This window comes from Mustelus asterias, chromosome 9 (assembly GCF_964213995.1).
Source record: "Mustelus asterias chromosome 9, sMusAst1.hap1.1, whole genome shotgun sequence".
Classification (NCBI taxonomy): Eukaryota; Metazoa; Chordata; class Chondrichthyes; order Carcharhiniformes; family Triakidae; genus Mustelus; species Mustelus asterias.
This window is the reverse complement of record NC_135809.1, coordinates 109219012-109240287: the sequence shown is the minus strand read 5'-3', so window position 1 is coordinate 109240287 and position 21276 is coordinate 109219012.

Here is a 21276-nt window from a genome sequence, read left to right as displayed (position 1 = left end):
AGAGCCTGGTGACTCCCGGGTGACAGAGGTCATCGTGGAGAGTCTGTAGCTGGTTCACTTGTGTGCTGGCACATGTTCCGTGAGACAGAACGTCTGGAGGCTCATTGAGCTTCCCAGGCCGGTATAAGATATCATAATTGTAGGTGGAGAGCTCAATCCTCCACCTCAGTATCTTATCGTTCTTAATCTTGCCCCACTGTGCGATGTTGAACATATAAGTCACAGAACGTTGGTCAGTGAGCAAAGTGAACCGTTTGCCAGCTAAGTAGTGGCGCCAGTGTCGCACCGCTTCGACGATGGCCTGAGCCTCCTTCTCAACAGAGGAGTGTCGAATTTCCGAGCCTTGGAGGGTTCGTGAAAAGAAGGCCACGGGTCTGCCCGCCTGGTTAAGGGTGGCGTCCAGGGCGAAGTCAGACGCATCGCTCTCCACCTGGAAGGGGATTGACTCATCCACAGCGTGCATCGTGGCCTTTCCGATGTCTGCTTTGATGCGGTTGAAGGCCAAGCGGACCTCTCCCGACAGGGGAAAAGAGGTGGATTTAATGAGTGGACGGGCCTTATCCGCATAATTAGGGACCCACTGGGCGTAGTACGAGAAGAAGCCCAGGCATCCCCTCAGTGCTTTGAGGCTGGTGGGAAGGGGAAGTTCCAGGAGGGGATGCATGCGGTCAGGATCAGGGCCGATGACCCCGTTTTCCACTACATACCCCAGGATGATTATTGTAGGTCAGGTTAAGGAGAGCGGCCGTGTGGAGGAATTTATTGAGGTTTGCGTCGTGGTCCTGCTGATCATGGCCGCAGATGGTGACGTTATCCAGGTACGGGACGGTGGCCCGCAGCCTGTTCTGGTCCACTATTCGGTCCATCTCACGCTGGAAAACCGAGACCCCGTTGGTGACGCCGAAGGGGACCGTAAGGAAGTGATCAAGGCGGCCATCCGCCTCCAAAGCAGTATATTGGCGGTCTTCCGGGCGGATGGGGAGCTGATGGTAAGCCGATTTAAGGTCAATAGTGGAGAACACCCGGTATTGCGCAATCTGATTGACCATGTCAGATATGCGCGGAAGGAGATATGCGTCCAGCTGCGTGTACTGATTAATGGTCTGACTGTAATCGATGACCATATGGTGTTTCTCCCCAGTTTTGACCACCACCACTTGTGCTCTCCAGGGGCTAGTACTAGCCTCAATGATCCCCCCCTTCAGGAGCCGCTGAACCTCGGACCTGATGAAGGTCCTGTCCCCCGCACTGTACCGTCTGCTCTTGGTGGCAATAGGCTTACACTCAGGGGTAAGATGTTCGAATAGTGAGGGAGGGGTGACTTGAAGGGTCGAAAGGCTGCAAGTGGTGCGCGGTGGGCAGTCTAGGAACTGTGGGTTGCAGACGGAGAGCAGGGGAAGAGGCCCGTTGTACTGCAACGTGACACTCCTGAGATGGGTCAGGAAATCGAGCCCCAGAGTACAGGAGCGCAGAGGTGTGGCAGCACCAGGAGCTTGAAATTTTCGTACTCAGTGTCCTGAACCGTCAGGGTCACCACACAGTACCCGAGGACATCCACCGAGCGGGACTTTGAGGCCAAGGAAATTGTTTGTTTAACTGGCCGCACGGAAAGGGCGTAGCGGCTCACTGTATCAGCGTGGATAAAACTCTCCGTACTCCCGCAGTCGAATAAACAATTTCCCACCTGGCCGTTCACCTTGATGTCCATCATGGACCTGGCGAGTTGATGCGGACGGGATTGATCCAGCTGGACAGCTGCCACCATTGATCCTGGAGGGTGGTCGACCGCAGTTGTTGGCGGCCCTCTCGTCTCACACGCGGCCAATGGCATTTAAAATGGCGGCTCCCTTGACTCACACGCGGCCGATGGTGTCCAAAATGGCGGCTCCCTCGGGTCGCCCGAGGCACTGTTGGGTTTTGAGGACGACTTTGCTCTGCAGACTTTAGCATAGTGGCCCTCCTTCCCGCACCCAGAGCAGAACACCTCCCTTGCCGGGCAGCGTTGTTGGGGGTGCTTCCCCAGGCCGCAAAAATAACATTTCGGACCTGCAACAGCCGCAGCAGTCGAGTCGTTGGTGAGGCGTGGTGTGGCGTAAGTCTGCGGCCCTCCTAGATACTGGGGTGGCAGCGGCCGTGGTGCCCACGATGCGACTGCGTGGTCGGGTGAGTAAGCCTCAAGGTTACGAGAGGCCACCTCTAAGGATTCTGCGAGTGCCACCGTTTTCGTTAGGTCCAGCCCACCCTGCTCCAGCAGTCGCTGCCGAATGTAATTGGACGCGATGCCCATAACATAGGCATCGCGGATTAAATCCTCCGTGTACTGCGCGGCAGATACAGCCTTGCAATTACAGGCCCTGCCGAGTACCCGTAGCTCACAAAGAAATTGGGCATTTGATTCTCCCGGCCGTTGCCTTCAGGTAGCCAGAAGGTGTCTGGTGTAGATTTCACTTGTCTGTTTATGATACTGGCTCTTTAGGAGCTCTATCACGTCCCTGTACGTCTCAGCGTCGCGGATGGTGGAATATACCACATCGCTTACCCGGGCATGGAGCACGTGCAGCTTGTCCACTTCGGACTGGACGACAGCGGAAGCTTCGAGGAAGGCTTCAAAGCACCTCAGCCAATGGTTGAAGCTGTTGGAAGCTCCCACAGCTTGAGGGTCCAGGGCTAATTTGTCGGGCTTCAAGATCTGTTCCATCCTATGATTTTGATTGTCTTAGCGATTAAAATTGACACGCCGTCAATTCACAAAGACGATAGCGAGTGTGAAATTATAACAGGCTTTTAATCGCTAAGAACTGAAACACTCCCTTGTAGCTAGCCTGGACCGGACTGAGGCAAAGGGGAGGAACCGTTACCTTTATACCTCGACCGGTGGAAAGGGAGGAGTCTCGGGTCAGGTGCAGCAGGGGTGTGTCCAGGCATACAACACGCAGTTACAGTGGGTCACCACAAGAACCAGAAATCCTTGAATTGTTGATAAGGGTGAATTGCTGAGTTGTTGCAGGCGGCTGAAGGAGATATTATGGGGAGGAGGTGGTATTGTCTTGGGGCAACCAATCCAAAAGTACTCAATGGTGATCCTCTGGGAGCCCCTGGTTCAAATCCAACCATGATAAATGAGGAAATTTGAATTCAATAAAAATTAGACAATTGTAAAAAGCCGTAGGGGAAGGAAATCTGTCCTTACCAGGTCTGTTGATTCACAGCAAAGTGAATCTTAACTGCCCTCGGGAATGGGCAATGAATGTTGGCCCACACCCAATGAATGAATTTTTAAAAAATCAAAGTGACAAGAGTGAATGCAGCGACTACGGAGGAATCTGTTTACTTCCAAAAGCATTCACTGATGCAGTGATGATCCTAAAATGGTACCACATGAAGAACAAGCTGTTTTTAGACCAGCGTGGAATGTCATTTGCAACAAAATGCTCAATATTATAACAACGTCATGGATTTTAAGCAATAACAATTGTTGTCTGGCACGATGGCACAGTGGTTAACACTGTTGCCTCACAGTGCCAAGGACCCCAGTTCGATAGCCGGCTTGGGTCACTGTCTGTGGAGCCTGCACGTTCTCTCCATGTCTGCATGGGTTTCTCCCGTGTGCTTTGGTTTCCTCCCACAGTCCAAAGGACATGCTGGTTAGGTGCATTGGCTGTGCTAAATTCTCTCTCAGTGTACCCGAACAGGCGCCAGAGTGTAGCAAATAGGGGATTTTCACATTGCAGTGTTAATGTAAGCCTACTTGTGACACTAATAAATAAACTTTTAAACTTTCTTTATTTATGTAGCTCAGTGGTTCCCAAAGGGTGCGGCGTGCCACACTGGTGCGGCGAGAGAGGATGGCAAGTGTGGCGGGAAGATTCAAGGACAATCAAAGAAACATTTAAACATGGATAGACATTTTTCCAAAGTGCGAGCAAGAGCATCAAGTGATGCTGAGGACGATCCGAGTCCACGTTGTGATCCAGAATTGCCGTTCGAACAGAGTGCTGAAGAAGAGTCATTTAATTCTACACCAGTAGCAGGCCCAAGCAAACCTCCAAAAAAGAAAGTTTGTCGACAATATATGGATAGCTATCTGAGTCTCAATTTCACATGGACTGGAGATGAAAATGTACCTTGGCCTATGTGTTTGATCTGTGGTGAGAAGCTTTCCAATTCCAATATGGTCCCAAGCAAGATGAGAAGACATCTGTTGTCAAAACATGGAAATCTGGCGAACAAGGATGTTCAATATTTTGAAAGGCTTTTGGAACAGCAGAAATGCCAATGATCATATTTTGAAAAACGAATGACAGTCTCAGATAAGATGCAGATTGTATCTTACCAAGTGGCTGAATTGATTGCTCAACAGACAAAACCACATACAATAGCTGAAAAATTGATTCAGCCTGCCTGCAGCTTGATTGTGAAAACTTTGTTTGGTGATGATGCCGAGCGAGAAGTTATGGGAATTCCTTTGTCTGATAATACAATTCGCAGAAGAATAGTTGATATGTCAGCTAATATTGAGAAGCGTGTTTCCGAAAGTATGATAGAATTCTAAATTTGCCATTCAAGTTGATGAATCGACCGACATTAGTGGAAAAGCATAGTTGCTTGCCTATATCAGATTCATTCACAATGACGAAATACTCACACAGTTTCTATTTTACAAGGAACGTGAAAAACATATCAGAGGACAAGATATTTTCCAAACCTTGTCTGAGTATTTGGAAAAAGTTGAGATTTAATGGGATTCTTGTATTGGAATTTGTACAGATGGAGCGCCATGTATGATAGAGAATGTGAGAGGCTTGGTGGCACTCATCAAACAGAAAAATCCAGATGTAATATCAACTCACTGTTTTTTACACAGAGAGGCACTAATCACTAAGATCCTTGTAGCTGATTTGAAGTTGGTTCTAGATCAGACTGTGCGCATTGTGAACTTCATCAAAACAAAACCACTAAAGGCGCGGTTATTTGCTCAACTCTGCAAAGACATGGAATCAAAACATCAATGCCTAATTCTGCACTCGGAGGTTCACTGGATGTCCCACGGAAAAATTTTAAATCGGGTGTTGGAACTGAAGAACGAATTAAGAGAATTTTTGGAACAAGAAGGGAACCCATTGTACCACCAACTGGATGACAATGACTGGTGTGCAAAGCTGGCATATTTGGCCGATACCTTTTCCCGGTTGAATGTGCTCAATGCCAGTATGCAAGGCCGCAATGACAATATCCTCACAACTACAGACAAACTAACTGCATTTAAAAAAAGCTTCAGCTCTGGCTCGGAATGTTCCCACTGGTAAAACATTTTAAAACGAGCAATGAATTGTACGGCCTCATACAGGAACATCTTGCAACACTGGTAGAAAAGATTGATCATTACTCCCCATCGTTGTCTACAGAAAAATTCAACTGGGTTAGAGACCCCTTTGCGAATTCCAGCTGTTCAGGTCTGACATTGGATGAGGGGGAGGAAATGGCCTGCATTTCGAGTGATCGCACCTTGAAAATGAAACACGGGAGTATGCCACTGGACTCTTTTTGGATATACAACCAGAAACAGTATCCACGCATCTCTTCAAGAGCATTAGCTATTCTTCTACAGTTCTCCACGACATATTGTTGTGAACAGGGATTTTCTGCTCTGACAAATATCAAAGACCAGAAAAGAGAAAGGCTTCTTTGTGTTGATGAGGAGATGAGAGTTTGTTTGTCTCACATTAGACCTAATATAAATGAGATTACCCGACAAAACAAGCTCACACCTCTCATTGAGTTTGTATACTTACCTAAGGTTACATATGTAAGAGGCTCGTCTACAAGTTATTTTGGGAATGAATCATCTTTTTATGTAGCTGCATTGTTTTATACTTTCTGGATGTCCCATGATCATATTATAAAGTAGTTGTGTTCTATGTTATGAATCAAGCACTGCTAGGAGTTGTTTTTTTTTAAATGTATTTCTTATCAATAAAAAATTTACAGAAAGATTTAATAATAAGTAATGTATAAATAATTATGTGGGTATTTCCCATTGTGGTTGATACTAGAGTCATAGAGGTTTACAGCATGGAAACAGGCCCTTCGGCCCAACTTGTTCATGCCGCCCTTTTTTTTTTAAAACCCCAAAACTAATCCCAATTGCCCGCATTTGGCCCATATCCCTCTGTACCCATCGTACCCATGTAACTATCTAAATGCTTTTTAAAAGATAAAATTGTACCCGCCTCTACTACTACCTCTGGCAGCTTGTTCCAGACACTCACCACCCTGTGTGTGAAAAAATTGCCCCTCTGGACACTTTTGTATCTCTCCCCTCTCACCTTAAACATACGCCCTCTAGTTTTAGACTCTCCTACCTTTGGGAAAACATATTGACTATCTACCTTGTCTATGCCCCTCATTATTTTATAGACCTCTATAAGGTCACCCCTCAGCCTCCTACACTCCAGAGAAAAAAGTCCCAGTCTATTCAGCCTCTCCTTATAACTCAATCCATCAAGTCCCGATAGCATCCTAGTAAATCTTTTCTGCACTCTTTCTAGTTTAATAATATCCTTTCTATAATAGGGTGACCAGAATTGCACACAATATTCCAAGTGTGGCCTTACCAATGTCTTGTACAACTTTAACAAGACGTCCCAACTCCTGTATTCAATGTTCTGACCCATGAAACTAAGCATGCCGAATGCCTTCTTCACCACTCTGTCCACCTCTGACTCCACTTTCAAGGAGCTATGAACGTGTACCCCTAGGTCTCTTTGTTCTGTAACTCTCCCCAACGCCCGACCATTAACTGAGTAAGTCCTGCCTTGGTTCAATCTACCAAAATGCATTACCTCGCATTTGTCTAAATTAAACTCCATCTGCCATTTGTCAGCCCACTGGCCCAATTGATCAAGAACCCGCTGCAATTGGAGATAACCTTCCTCACTGTCCACCATGCCATCAATCTTGGTGTCATCTGCAGACTTACTAACCATGCCCCCTATATTCTCATCCAAATCATTAATATAAATGACAAATAACAGTGGGCGCAGCACTGATCCCTGAGGCACACCGCTGGTCACAGGCCTCCAGTTTGAAAAACAACTCTCTACAACCACCCTCTGGCTTCTGTCAAGAAGCCAATTTTGTATCCATTTAGGTACCTCACCCTGGATCCCGTGAGATTTAACTTTATGCAACAACCTACCATGCGGTACCTTGTCAAAGGCCTTTCTAAAGTCCATGTAGACAACATCAACTGCACTGCCCTCATCTATCTTCTTGGTTACCCCTTCAAAAAACTCAATTAAATTTGTGAGACATGATTTTCCACTCACAAAGCCATGCTGACTGTCCCTAATCAGTCCTTGCATCTCTAAATGCCTGTATATCCTGTCTCTCAAAATACCTTCCAACAATTTACCCATCACAGATGTGAGGCTCACTGGCCTGTAGTTCCCAGGCTTTTCCCTGCACCCCTTTTTAAACAAAGGCACAACATTTGCCACTCTCCAATCTTCAGGCACCTCACCCGTGATTATCGATGATTCAAATATCTCGGCTAGGGGACCCGCAATTTCCTCCCTAGCCTCCCACAACGTCCTGGGATATACCTCATCAGGTCCCGGGGATTTATCTACCTTGATGCGCTTTAAGACTTCCAGCACCTCTTTCACTGTAATATGTACACTCCTCAAGACATCAATATTTATTTCCCCAAGTTCCTTAACATCCATGCTTTTCTCAACAGTAAATACTGATGAGAAATATTCATTTAGGATCTCACCCATCTCTTGTGGATCTGCACATGGATCACCTTGTTGATCCTTAAGAGGCCCTACTCTTTCCCTTGTTACACTTTTGCCCTTTATGTATTTGTAGAAGCTCTTTGGATTCTTCTTTGCCTTATCTGCCAAAACAATTTTGTGTCCCCTTTTTGCCCTCCTGATTTCTCTCTTAACTCTACTCCAACACCCCCCATACTCTTCACTTGATCCCAGCTGCCTATGCATGTCATGTGCCTCTTTCTTCTTTTTGACCAGGGTCTCAATATCCCGCGTCATCCAGGGTTCCTGACTTCTGCCTGCCTTGCCCTTCACTCTAAGAGGAATGTGTTTACCCTGAACCCTGGTTAACACACTTTTGAAAGCCTGCCACTTACCAGACGTCCCTTTTCCTCCCCCCAGACTCCCCCAATTAACTTTTGAAAGTTCAAAATTGGCCTTGCCCCAATTTAGAATTTTAACTTTTGGGGCAGACCTATCATTCTCCATAGCTATCTTAAAACAAATAGAATTATGGTCACTGGTCCCAAAGTGATCCCTCACTAACACTTCTGTCACCTGCCCTTCCTTATTTCCCAAGAGGAGGTCAAGTTTTGTCCCCTCTCTAGTCGGGCCATCCACATACTGAATGAGAAATTCCTCCTGAATACACTCAACAAATTTCTCTCCATCCAACCCTCTAATACTATGGCTGTCCCAGTCAATATTGGGAAAATTAAAATCTCCGACTATTACCACCCTATTTTTCTTGGAGCTATCTGTAATCTCCTTACATATTTGCTCCTCAATTTCCCGTGCACTATTTGGGGGCCTATAGTACAACCCTATCAAAGTGATTTCCCCCTTCTTATTTCTCAGTTCTACCCATATAGACTCAGTGGCCGAACTCTCGGATATATCCCCTCTCAGTACGGCCATGATGCTTTCCCTCATCAAAAGTGCAACTCCCCCTCCTCTCTTACCTCCTGTTCTATCTTTCCTATAGCATCTGTACCCTGGAACATTAAGCTGCCAGTCCTGTCCCTCCCTTACTGTAGAAACATTATTACATACACCTGATTTAACAGAAACATAACTGATATAAGTAACTTCTAATTAAAGTTTTCATAGTTTTATGACTTTCTACAATATATAGGCTTGGTTTTTTTTTAACTCGCTAATTCAATTCCTTGATATCCAGATCCCCTTGCTGAAGCACAGTCCTCAAGAGAACAGCACTGAAGCTGCCTCACTCCCATAATAAAATACATTGGGCTGCATTTTGCAGTCAGTGGTGAACTCATTGCTGACCTCTGTGGTGATATAAACAGGGCCTAGTTTTAAGGCTGATAAAATTGGATATCCTAAATTAAAGAATTGGGCATATTGAAATCAAACACAGTCAAACCGCAGGCAGGCCAATTGTACAATACACAAATGTGTCTGGGCCTGACCCATCAACCACCCATCAAAGGTCGTTACACTCTACTTGAGATTTAGCAGGAGATCATGGCACCTCATTGAAATGCATCGGTCTATTGTTAGAAGCCCAGATCGGGCCAGACTTTCTGTCACCAAGAGTTCCTGTAGATACCTTATCTGATAACAAGTTCAACAACATAGAGATGGACACCTGGGGGGGCGGACCCTGGTGTCCTGTCAGGCAGACATCAAGAAACCCACTGGGTATTGGAACCCCCTCCTGGGACCTCATTGGCTGGAAGCCAGAGAAGTTTCTGGAAAGGCAAGCAGGCTGGGGTTAAAGGGACACACTCAGAGGCACACTGCAGCGAAGACTCGACGAGGGAGGCAGTTGTGACCATTCGGAAGGCTGACCAGAGAAGGAAGAAGCTGCCATCGAGACTCACCTTCGTGACGACAGACCAGAGGGACTCAGAGAATCGGGCCTGCAGTTTAACCAAGCCATCTTTACGGGTAGTATACTTGAATCTGGGGTATCCTCTTGTTTTATGTGGGTAATTTAAGGGTTAATAGTGTTATTATTAATAAACTTGTTGAACCTTTACTTGTGTTTGTCCTTTGTCCACCTTGCAAATAAGGGCACCGGGGTAAATCCTTGAGTAAGTAAACTGGTTGAAAGTATCTGAGAATTAACAGGTACAACACCTCAAATTTCTAGCGATCTCTAATGCCAAGAAATCCCCTTGGAATATCCCTTTCTGGTGGCAGTTTGAATCAGGTATCGAGGGAATTCCCTAGCTTGCGGCAGTAGTGATGTCAGCAGGTGGGTAAACAGCCAATCATACCAAAGTATTTGTGTACAAATCAGGAAGTTAAAAGTTAAAATGTCTTTCATTTTCATTTAAATTTTCAAGTAATAAAATAAATGATTATGTCTCAATTAAGATAGAAGTTAAACTTTAAAAGTGAATATTATTTCAACATATGTGGAAACTTTCCTCATCATTAAAAAATTGAAATCCTGGAGATGTATTTGTTCCCACACCTTTTTGTGCTATATTAATAGTTGTATTGAATTTCTACCTCTGCTATTCAAAGTATTTGTTAACCCAACTAGCAAATGTATGAAAGTAGTAGAGGAATTTAATTTAATCAGTGTATTAAAAATGGTACATTTTCAAACTTGCTACACCACCCTGTCTGCTAATGTTTTGCATGTTTATCCACCTCTCCACTTTTAATATTTCAGTGAATACAGGAATATAGAAAAGGGAAGTTCAAAATGCCTGATAAGTTCTTTCAGTTTCAAAATGGTTAACAACGAAGTTTTGTGATACAAAGTGGTGGCACAGTGGGCACAGTGGTTAGCACTGCTGCCTCACAGTGCCAAGGATCCAGGTTCAATTCCTGGCTTGGCTCTTTCTCTGTGTGGAGTTTGCATGTTCTCCCTGTGTCTGCATGGGTTTCGTTCGGATGCTCCAGTTTCCTCCCACAGCCCAAAGATGTGCAGGTTAGGTGCATTGACTATGTTAAATTCTCCCTCAGGTGCTGGAGTGTGGCAACTAGGAGATTTTCACAGTAACTTCATTGCAGTGTGAATGTAAGCCTACTTGTGACTAATAAATAAACTACTTTACTTTATCAGCTTCTGCTGAAGGTATTGGGTGTTGGCTTTGCTGACATCCATTTAAATGAGTGGCAAAATGAAAAGTTCAATTTTAAGTTGCTTCCTCTTTTTATTAACACTGCAACTGGAGAAGATTTGTGACCTGAACAATGAAGAAGATGATATGGTGGAAATGGAGGAAAAGCGATTGAGGATGAGAAAACACGTTATGAATGAGGTATTTTATTGTATGACAAGCAGGAAAAAATTACCACATGCTCCCGTTTGGTATGTGCTTCCAATAATTCCAAAATATAGAATGTACTTCCTTTACAATGGGATTTTATTCTAAGATGTTTCAAAATCTTAAAATAGTGAATTAAAGAATTATTCATTTTTTTTCCTTATTCAAATAGTTTTGAATTGTGTAGATAAATCTCAATTAAAATAATTTGTTTTGGTTATCAAATTACATATTAATGATGATACTGAAATAGATATCACTGTTCCACCTTTGGTGTTTGTGTCCCTTGGATTTACAGACACAACTTGAAAGGCAACAGGAGAATGGCGGGTTCACCGAACTCTTGATCAAAACTAACTCTTCAAACTCTCTCAAAACACACATAGTTGAAAAGCATAGTTTTATTGCTTTCACATTAACCATGTGGAGAAGTCTTTTTATGTTGCACTGCATTTTGAAACATATTTCCCTTACTGCATCATTCCTAACTATGAAAAGATCATCTATTAAACATTCTCTGTGTAGTTACCCTGTCTCCCCCTCCCTCATCACCCACGACCCTCAGCCCACCCACTGTGCTCCTGACTACCCCCAACCCTCTGTCGTTTCTGTCTGCCCCTCTCCGAGATCATCTATGAGGCTGGCTTCTTGCTCTTTTAATCCTTTCCCCACCCAAACCTGAACCATTTGTTTGCGGACACTTTTAATTCACCTTTCAAAATTGCCATCATCACCCTGCTGCTCTAAGGAACCTACCATTTGTCCTCCAGCCTCTGCCCTACCTTAAATTCCCTTTCATCTTAAATCTCTTTGACCAGTCACCCCAGCTTCGAAGTCAAGCATTTCTGTTTGATTCCAGGCAGCAACATGTTTTGCTTGCTTGTTCTGTATCTTAAATAACATCAGTTCAAAAGTAGCTTGCTAAATTACTTTTTATACTTTTTATATCTTAGAATTGTATCAAATTCAAGGAATTCAAAGTATCTGTCAGGCCAGCTGTAATAATTTCTGTTAATGTTTATTTCATCTCTTCTTCAAAAGAAACTTTGTTCTCATTTCTACAGAAAACACCCAGACTATGTGTATTTTTTATTGTTTTCTTAGAATCCCTCTGATGCGCGATTAATTCACTCGAGATGCTCAATCGTACTCGGGGAAATAAAGGCTTTTATTAGCAACAAGAATAGAGCATACTGTCTGACCATACAATCCTAGACTAAAGGGTCACTAGGAAGTGCAGTGACCTTTATACTCCTATAGGAAGGCGGAGCCAACCGGAGTGTACCATAGAACAATACCAACAGGTAGAACACCCCAACCCTAACCCCCAACAGCAAGCAGAGTAACATATGTACACGTACCCATAGTGATAACCATCTATGGTTCAGTACCCATAGTGGTAACCATCTATGGTTCACCACACCCTCTAAATGTCAATTATATTTTTCAATTTCCCAGAGGAAACCCAGGCAGACGCGGTGAGAACTTGCAGACTCCATCCACACAAACAGTGACCCAAGGCAGGGATTGCACCTGGGTCCCTGGCGCTGTGAGGCAGCAGTGCTAACCACTGTGCCACCGTGCCACTGTTAATCTTTCCAAACAAATCGACTTTTGTAACAAAGCACTGCCTCTTAAAGCAGCCCCACTTCAAACATTAAATATATCAAAATAGTATAGTATCATCTCAAAATGAATTCTTTGAATCTATGATGCTTGTGCATAATACCCTGCTTCAACAATGACTTTACTTGAATGCATGCTTTTTCTCAAACAAACTTGGAGTAAGGGTTATTCATCATGATGTGCACAGACGTCATGGCTATCTCACACACCAGCATTCCCTTATCATATAGTAGAGGTGGAGGAGAGACGGGAAGGGGGAGATGTTTCCAACTGTCCTATATCAGCTGCGGCGACCTGCACCACATATATTTCTTGCTTGCTGTAAGTGCAAGATAAGCGCAGGGCTTTCTTAGTTTTTTTTCACTTCTCTGGGTCTTCTGGTAAAGGTCTGAACACTTTTACTGGGCAGCAGAATGTCTATTGGAATCCACACTTGTTTTTGCAGAATTGTCACAGGCCTTTTCAACTTAGCCAAAGGCGCGGGTGGTAACTGAAGTTGGGGTCCCGTGATTCCATACTGTGACAGGTGAGGTAGCCTCTTAAACATGACTAATAGTCTTCCCTCGCTAAATTCCTGTTCCAAGTCAATGCAATGGAGATGCACAGAATTCTCCTCAGCACTGCTGCCTCACAACACCAAGGACCCAGGTTCGTTTCCCGGCTTGGGTCTGTGCAGAGTTGCACATTCTCCCGTGCCTGCGTGGGTTTCCTCCAGGTGTCCAGGTTTTCTTCCACAGTCTGAAAAACGTGCTGGTTAGCTGCATTGGCCATGCTAAATTCTCCCTGAGTGGTACCTGAACAGGCACCAGAGTGTGGTGACTAGAGGATTTTCACAGTAACTTCACTGCAGTGTTAATGTAAGCCTACTTGTGACACTAATAAATAAACTTTAAACTTAAACTTTATTATTGACTAGCCTACTACTTTCGCTGTCTGTGATTCGGGTACGGTGTGACCTTAAGACAATCACTTAACTGCGCCCACTCAGGGATGTCAGAAATGTGGACAAAGGGACGTTTTGTTTTATTTGATTTGATTTGATTTGATTTATTATTGTCACATGTATTAACACGCAGTGAAAAGTATTGTTTCTTGCGTGCTATACAGACAAAACATACCGTTCATAGAGAAGGAAACGAGAGAGTGCAGAATGTAGTGTTACAGTCATAGCTAGGGTGTAGAGAAAGATCAACTTAATGCAAGGTAAGTCCATTCAAAAGTCTGACAGCAGCAGGGAAGAAGCTGTTCTTGAGTCGGTTGGTATGTGACCTCAGACTTTTATATCTTTTTCCTGAAGGAAGAAGGTGGAAGAGAGAATGTCCGGGGTGCATGGGGTCCTTAATTATGCAGGCTGCTTTGCCGAGGCAGCGGCAAGTGTAGACAGAGTCAATGGATGGGAGGCTGGTTTACTCAAGATATTTACACAAGATATTTCATACAAAATATTCCTTAGTGATTCTTAACTCACTTGTTAAAATATTTGTTACTTCTCTTGTTTAAACTACTTATTTTCTTATTTAAAACATTTGATGAACACTGAACTGCTCCCTGTTCCACTTGTTAGAATACTGATTATTTATTTCAATAAATCACAAGCCTCATGGCTTGGATTTAATGTTACCATTTGCAAGATGAGTTGATCAGCCTCACATAGTGGGTTATCTTCTGAGTCCCAGACCTACAGGTTCTCCTGACGCAATGGTTGTTCCTGCAGGGCTGTGTCCACTAACCTGTTCCTTTTCTCCAGTTTTTTCCAGCGTTGAGAAAGTTCTTTTGCCACATATACGGATGACCTGTTACCCATTTTCTTCAATGCGAGCTTGCAAAAAACAGTCCGCACCTACTTGTCTTGTTCTCTTTGTTGAGCACATCTTATCACACTTGCTTGCAAAAACAAACTGTTTCACTTGTGTTCTATAACATTGGCTACTTTTCTCATCATGTTTTGCTGTTAGCCATCTAGCTATACATGAACTTGAAAAGATAATTCGCCAAACGAAGGAAACTGAAATAACTCCTCGGGGGCCGGTGTCCCTTCACCAGATTCCCTTTATTTACAAACTTATCTCCAGTCCTAAAAGTGTGTCAGATGCAAAGTTAGAATCCAGTGTGTCGGTAGACTTGACACTCCTCAAATTACATTCAAGTGAGAGTCACTGATTGGGTAGGCATTCATTACCTCAATCAGGGAGCTCATACTCCAACAGGCCAACCTCATGGGCCTCATTGAGGTCATTACAGAAACGCTGCACAATGTGCTTGTCCGTACATGACAGCTTCACGCTGTCAGCTGTGAGTAAGTGACCCGTTTAAGGTACCTGGTTGACCTTGAATCTGCATTTAGCATGGTTGAGCTTTAACCGTATGATCCTAATTCTGTTGAGGACTAAACAAAGACATACATCGTGTTCTTGCATTTTACGACCCCAGACCAGGATGTCATTGAGGATGAGTTTAAAGTTATTTTATTAGTGTCACAAGTAGGTTTACATTAACATGGCAATGAAGTTGCTGTGAAAATCCTCTGGTCGCCACACTGTGGTGCCTGTTCGGGTACACTGCATCTTTTTTGGACTGTGGGAGGAAACTGGAGCATCTGGAGAAAACCCATGCAGACACGAGGAGAACGTGCAGACTCCACACAGACAGTGACCCAGCTGGGAATCGAGCCTGGGTCCCTGGTACTGTGAGGCAGCAATGCTAACCACTGTGCCACCCTGCCTTTGCAGGGTTGTTTTGCAAAAAGCTGATCCATACACTATTGGAAAACTTCATTGTTGGTGGAGATCCTATCGGACATGCGGGGAAAACGGTATCTGCCTATTGAATCAAGAATGTAGTAAGTTTTGAGGATTCTTCATTAAGTGGGATTTGCCAGAACCTGCATTCCACATCCAAGACGCTGAAAACCTTGGCATTTGGCACGTCAGCTATGACCTGTTCCAGTTCTTCATAAAGCAATGCATTCTGGGCAGTGCCTTATTCAGGGTGACTGGGTCAATGCTCATCCTGGCCGTGCCATCTTTCTTTATTGCAAGCACCATTGCCGTGAGCCATTCTGTGGCCACATCGATGGGGGCTATGACACTCAGTGTTGTCATCTGGTCCAGCCCGTCGACTACCTTTGGCTTCATAACTAGGGGACCTCTTCATAGACTGCTGGATCTACCAAGTCATCTAGCCTCATATGGTATATTACAGATAACATCCCAATGACATCGCAGTTAAATAGACTTTTATATTCAATCACTTGTGAAACTGGTACTGTGCCAAGGTGGTTTAGCCCTAGTGTGATGCTGTCCCGAAGACCCATCAGTGGCCTTACGTTTTGGTTGACAATATGAAACTAGAAGCTGCCTTGCATGCATTGAAGAGTAACTACATCCTTGTGGATGCTTTGTGTGCCATATGTCTCAAGGTCCAATTGGGTATGAGGGTCTGGTATATAAATGGGTCTATTTCCTGCAGCATGCCTGGGTAGTATATTTCACTTTGCTCCAGTGATGATCTTTTAGTTTTGCAGTGCTGCTGGCTACGTTTAATGTGGTGAAAATTTTATCCTTCTTTGTGATGGTGTTGAGACTCACAGTAGAGTGTTGTTGGAGGCTCAGTGGTTTGATTGCTCAGATTGAGCTCCAATTCGTTTACCTTGCTCGTGCTCTGGAGGAGTGACCAACTGCAGTGTGGCTGGTGGCATTGGTAGGCTGCTGTGGTTTAAATCTACAACATTTCGCAAAATGGTTCCATTTGCCACACTTGTTACAGCATTTACCAAATACCAGACAAATAGTTCTGTTCTGTGAGTGATGGCCACTGCAGTTAACTGGGGCACACCCAGACTTGTACTGCGAAAACTTTGCTTTCCTGCCTTAATTCTTTGCTTCTTTCTGACTGCTCCTTCAACACACAAATGCTGATGGCTGATTGTAATGTTAGATCTTTATCGCGAAGAAGCTGCTTGTGGACAAGATCACCATGGACCCCACCCACAAGGCGATATCTCACCAGCTCATCAGTAAGGGTGCCAAACATGTATTTTCTTGCTATGATTTATAGAGTCGCAATGTGGAACTGAAATACTCCATCAGATTTTTGGTTGGTAGCATTAGACACATGTTTACCCAATATTATGTTCTTTACTGGGGGAGAGCTGACTTCAATGGGGCAAGATTGGAGCTGGTCTGTGTACATGAAACAATAGGTTGGCAGGATAAACTGTAGCCGAACAATGCGCTACCTTCAAAACAGAAATGGTTCGGGCACAGTCAAATATATTCTCACAAAAGGGAAAGGTAGGGCAAACAAATTCAGAGCTCCCCGGGTGAAAAAGGGGATACAAATTAAGAGAAAGAAAGAAAAATGTGCTTATGACAGATGTCAGGTAGAAAATATAATTGAAAACCAAGGGGAATACAGAAGATTCAGAGGGGAAGTGAAAAAGCATATTAGAGAAAGTCTGGCAGCCAACATAAAGGGGAATCCCAAAACCTTCTTGCGCTTATCTAGTTTCCCCTTAAATGCCACTATTCTATTCACTTCAACTCCTCCTCGTGAAAGTGAGCTTCAGATTTGAAGCACACTTTGCTGGTGAAGCTATGGTGACTCGGAGGGAATGAAGCTCTTGGCCTAAGATTTCTCGCTGAGCATTAGCTTTGGTCAGCAGAGGGCACTGTTTGCTTTCTAAACTGATGATGTGAAATAGAAAACTCTCCCAGGTAAATGTGGTGCTAACTGTCTCAGGTTATGATATGGAAAGGCGAGGTGAGCTACAGAGTTTTAGGAATGAAGATATGTATGGGTGTCTTTGGTGGAGTAATTAAAGTTGGAAATGCGGAAGCGTCCAGATTGGAGGATTGCAGATATTGGTGGAGGGTTGTATTCTGGAAGAGATTGCAGAGCTGGGAGGGAGAAGGCCATCAAGGGATTTCTCAATGAGGTAGATGCAAAATGTACAGGCAGGGAGGCAAAAATACAATAGCATTTGATTGTTGCTCGAGACAAAGGGGAGGGCTAGTGAATATAAAATGTCACAGCACAGAAATGATCATTCAGCCCATTAGAATCACTGCCAGGATACAACCAGCTCCACTGCCAGCTGCTTCCTGAGGCTCAAGAACTGAAGCACTGCTGCTACTGAGCATCGGTGGTGGATGGAATGCATGTTTGTGGATGTGGTGCCTATCAAGTGGGCTGCTTTGTCCTGGATGGTGTCAAGCTTCTTGAGTGTTGTTGGAGCTGCACTCATCCAAGCAAGTGGAGAGTATTCCATCACACTCCTGACTTGTGCCTTGTAGAAAGTGATCATTCCCCTTAACTCCTCATCCCCTTCCAATGGCAGCTTCCCATGAAATTGCAGAAGGTGAAACACCTGCCCTTTACCTCCTCCCTGTGCAAGGGACCAAAACACTCCTTTCAGGTGAAGCAGCATTTCGTTGCATTTCAATTCACTGCTCCCAATACAGTCCCCTCTACACTGGGGAGACTAAACGTAGACTGGGTGACTGCTTTGCCGAACACCTTCACTCAGTCCGCTAGCATGACGCCAACTTTCCTGTCGCTTGCCATTTCAACTCAACATCTTTCTTTCATGTCCATGGCTTGTTGCAGTGTTCCACAATTCAAACTGGAGGAACGGCACCTCATTTTGTGATTAGGCACTTTACAGCCTTCTGGACTCAACGTTGAGTTCAACAACTTTAGAATGTGAACTTTCTCCTCCATCTTTACCCCTTTTTTATTCCAAGAATTATTTAGTCCCAATGCAAACTCCCACCCCCACCGGACCATCTGTCACTTGTTATTTAGTTTTGCTTTCACTGAACACTGATCTTTGTTCTCCTACTAACACATTCTGCTACCTTCCCTTTATGCCACTATCAGCACTTTCTATAGACCGTAACATTGCCATTAACACTCCCCTTGTCTTATGCAACTTCTCCTAGCTCACACCCATCCCTGATCTTATGTTTTGCTGCACCTCCTCTTAAACAGACTAAAAATCCATCACATTTCTCTCTCACACTTCAGCTCAATCGAGCCATATGGACCCAGCATTAACTCTGATTCTCTCTCCACAGATGCTACCAGACCTGTTGAATTCTCCCAGCATTTTCTGTTTCAGATTTCCAGATCCGCAGTATTTTGCTTTTATTATATGACTGTGAAGCGACTGGATTGCCATAAAAACCTACCTGGCTTCCTTTAGGTGAGGAAATTTGCCAGACGTGATCCCAAATCCACAGCCATGTTATTGATTCTTAACTGCAAGCTCTAGAAAGTCTCTCAGTTGTATTCAAGGAGGTGGATAGAAACCACAACTGCACATATTGGAATACAAGGATTAAACTTATCTGAAACAGAATAAGTGTACCCTCTAATTTACTTTGTTTGTACGGTTGATTCATTTAAGTGTGTGGGCCCTTTAAATTTTTATGTGGTAATGTATGCAAGGTAATGTAAAGGGGCTGCCTTTTGCTCAACCTGTGGAGACTTTCTGATTACTGCACAGCTTAGAGGCACATTGAAGAGATTCCTATTCTTCAGCCTCAGGAGGCAGCTGGTTGTATCCTGACAGAGATTTCAATGGGCTGCATGATCATTTCCGTCTCCGCAAAGATGAAGGACAGAAATTGCTGGATTTGGGAACCATGGATGACAAGAGAAATTGTAAGCTTAGTCAAAAGGGAAAAGGAAGCATACGATAGATCTAGGCATCTAAAAACTGATGAAGCCCTTGAGGAGTATAGTGAATGTAGGAAGGAACTTAAACACGGAATTAGGAGGGCTAAAAGGGGCCATGAAATGTCTTTAACAAACTGGGTCAAGAAGAATCCCAAGGCTTTTCATGCATATATTAGGACCAAGAGGGTAGCAAGAGAAAGAATAGGCCCACTCAAGGACAATGGAGGGAAGTTATGCATGGAACCACAGAAAGTGGATGTGATCCTTAATGAGTACTTTGTATCAGTATTCACCAAGGAGAAGGACATGACAGATATTGAGGTCAGGAATAGGTATGTGAACACTCTAGAGAATGTCAATATATCGAAGGAGGAGGTGTTGGGTATCCTAAATTACATTAAGGTAGACAAGTCACCGGGGCCGGATGGGATCTATCCCAGGTTTCTGCAGGAGGCAACGGGTGAAATAGCTGGGACCTTAACAGATATCTTCACATCCTCCCTGACCACAGGTGAGGTTCCAGAAGACGGGCCAATGTTGTTCTCTTGTTTAAGAAATGAAGCAGGAATAATCCAGGAAAATACATTTGGAGGAAAATGGACTAGTTAGTGACAGGCAGCATGGTTTTGTACAGGGAAGGTCATGTCTCACCAACTTGATTGAGTTTTTTGAAGATAATTGATGAGGAAAGGGCTGTGGATGTAGTTTATATGGACTTTAGTAAGGCGTTTGACAAGGTCCCACTTGGCAGACTGGTACAAAAACTAAAATCACATGGGATTCGGGGTGGGCTGGCTAGATAGATACTGGACTGGCTTGGTTATAGAAGACAGAGAGTAGCGTTGGAAGGGTGTTTTTCAGACTGGAGATCTTTAGCTAGTGATGTTCCACAGGGATCAGTGCTGGGACCTCTGTTGTTTGTGGTATATATAAATGATCTGGAGGAAAATGGGGGTGGTCTGATTAGTAAGTTTGCGGATGACACAAAGATTGGTGGAGTTGCTGATAGTGCTGTGGATTGTTAGAGGATACAACAGGATGTAGAAAGATTGGAGACTTAGGCACAGAAATGGCAGATGGAGTTCAATCTGGACAAATGTGAGGTGATGTATTTTGGAGGATCAAATTTAGATGTGAATTATACGGTAAATGGCAGAACTCTTAGGAACATTAACGTACCGAGGGATCTGGGTGTGCAGGTCCACAGTTCCCTAAAAGGAGCAACACAAGTGGCCAAGGTGATTAAGAAGGCATATGGCATGCATTCCTTCATCGGCTGGGGCATTGAGTACAAGAGTTAGGAAATCATGTTGCAGTTATATAAAACCTTAGTTAGGCCGCATATGACGTATTGCATGTGGTTCTGGTCACCACACAATTGTAAGGATATGGAAGCTTTGGGGAGAGTGCAAAGAAGGTTCACCAGGAAGTTGCCTGGTCTTGAGGTTGTTGACTATGAGGAGAGGCTGAATAAACTAGGATTGTTTTCACTGGAAAGATAGGCTGAGGGGAGACTTGATAGAGCTCTACAAAATTATGAGGGGCACAGACAGGTGGATAGTCAAAGGTTTTTTCCCAGGGTGGAAGTGTCAAATACAAAGGGGAACAGGTTCAAGGTGAGAGGGGGAAAGGTTAAGGGAGATGTGCGGGGGAAGTTTTTCATGCAGATAGTGGTGGGTGCCTAGGACGCGCTGCCAGAGGAAGTGGTGAAGCAGGCACATTAGCAACATTTAAGAGGCATCTGGATGGGTACATGAATCAGGAGGGAATAGGGGGAAATGGACCAAGTAAGGGCAGAAGGTTATTTTGTAGTTTAGTTAGGGCATCATGATCGGCACGGGCTTGGAGGGCTGATGGATCTGTTCCTGGGCTGTACTTTCCTTTGTTCTTTGATACCCTCATCCACATTTTTTATACCTGATTTTCTTTATAAAGTTGACGTT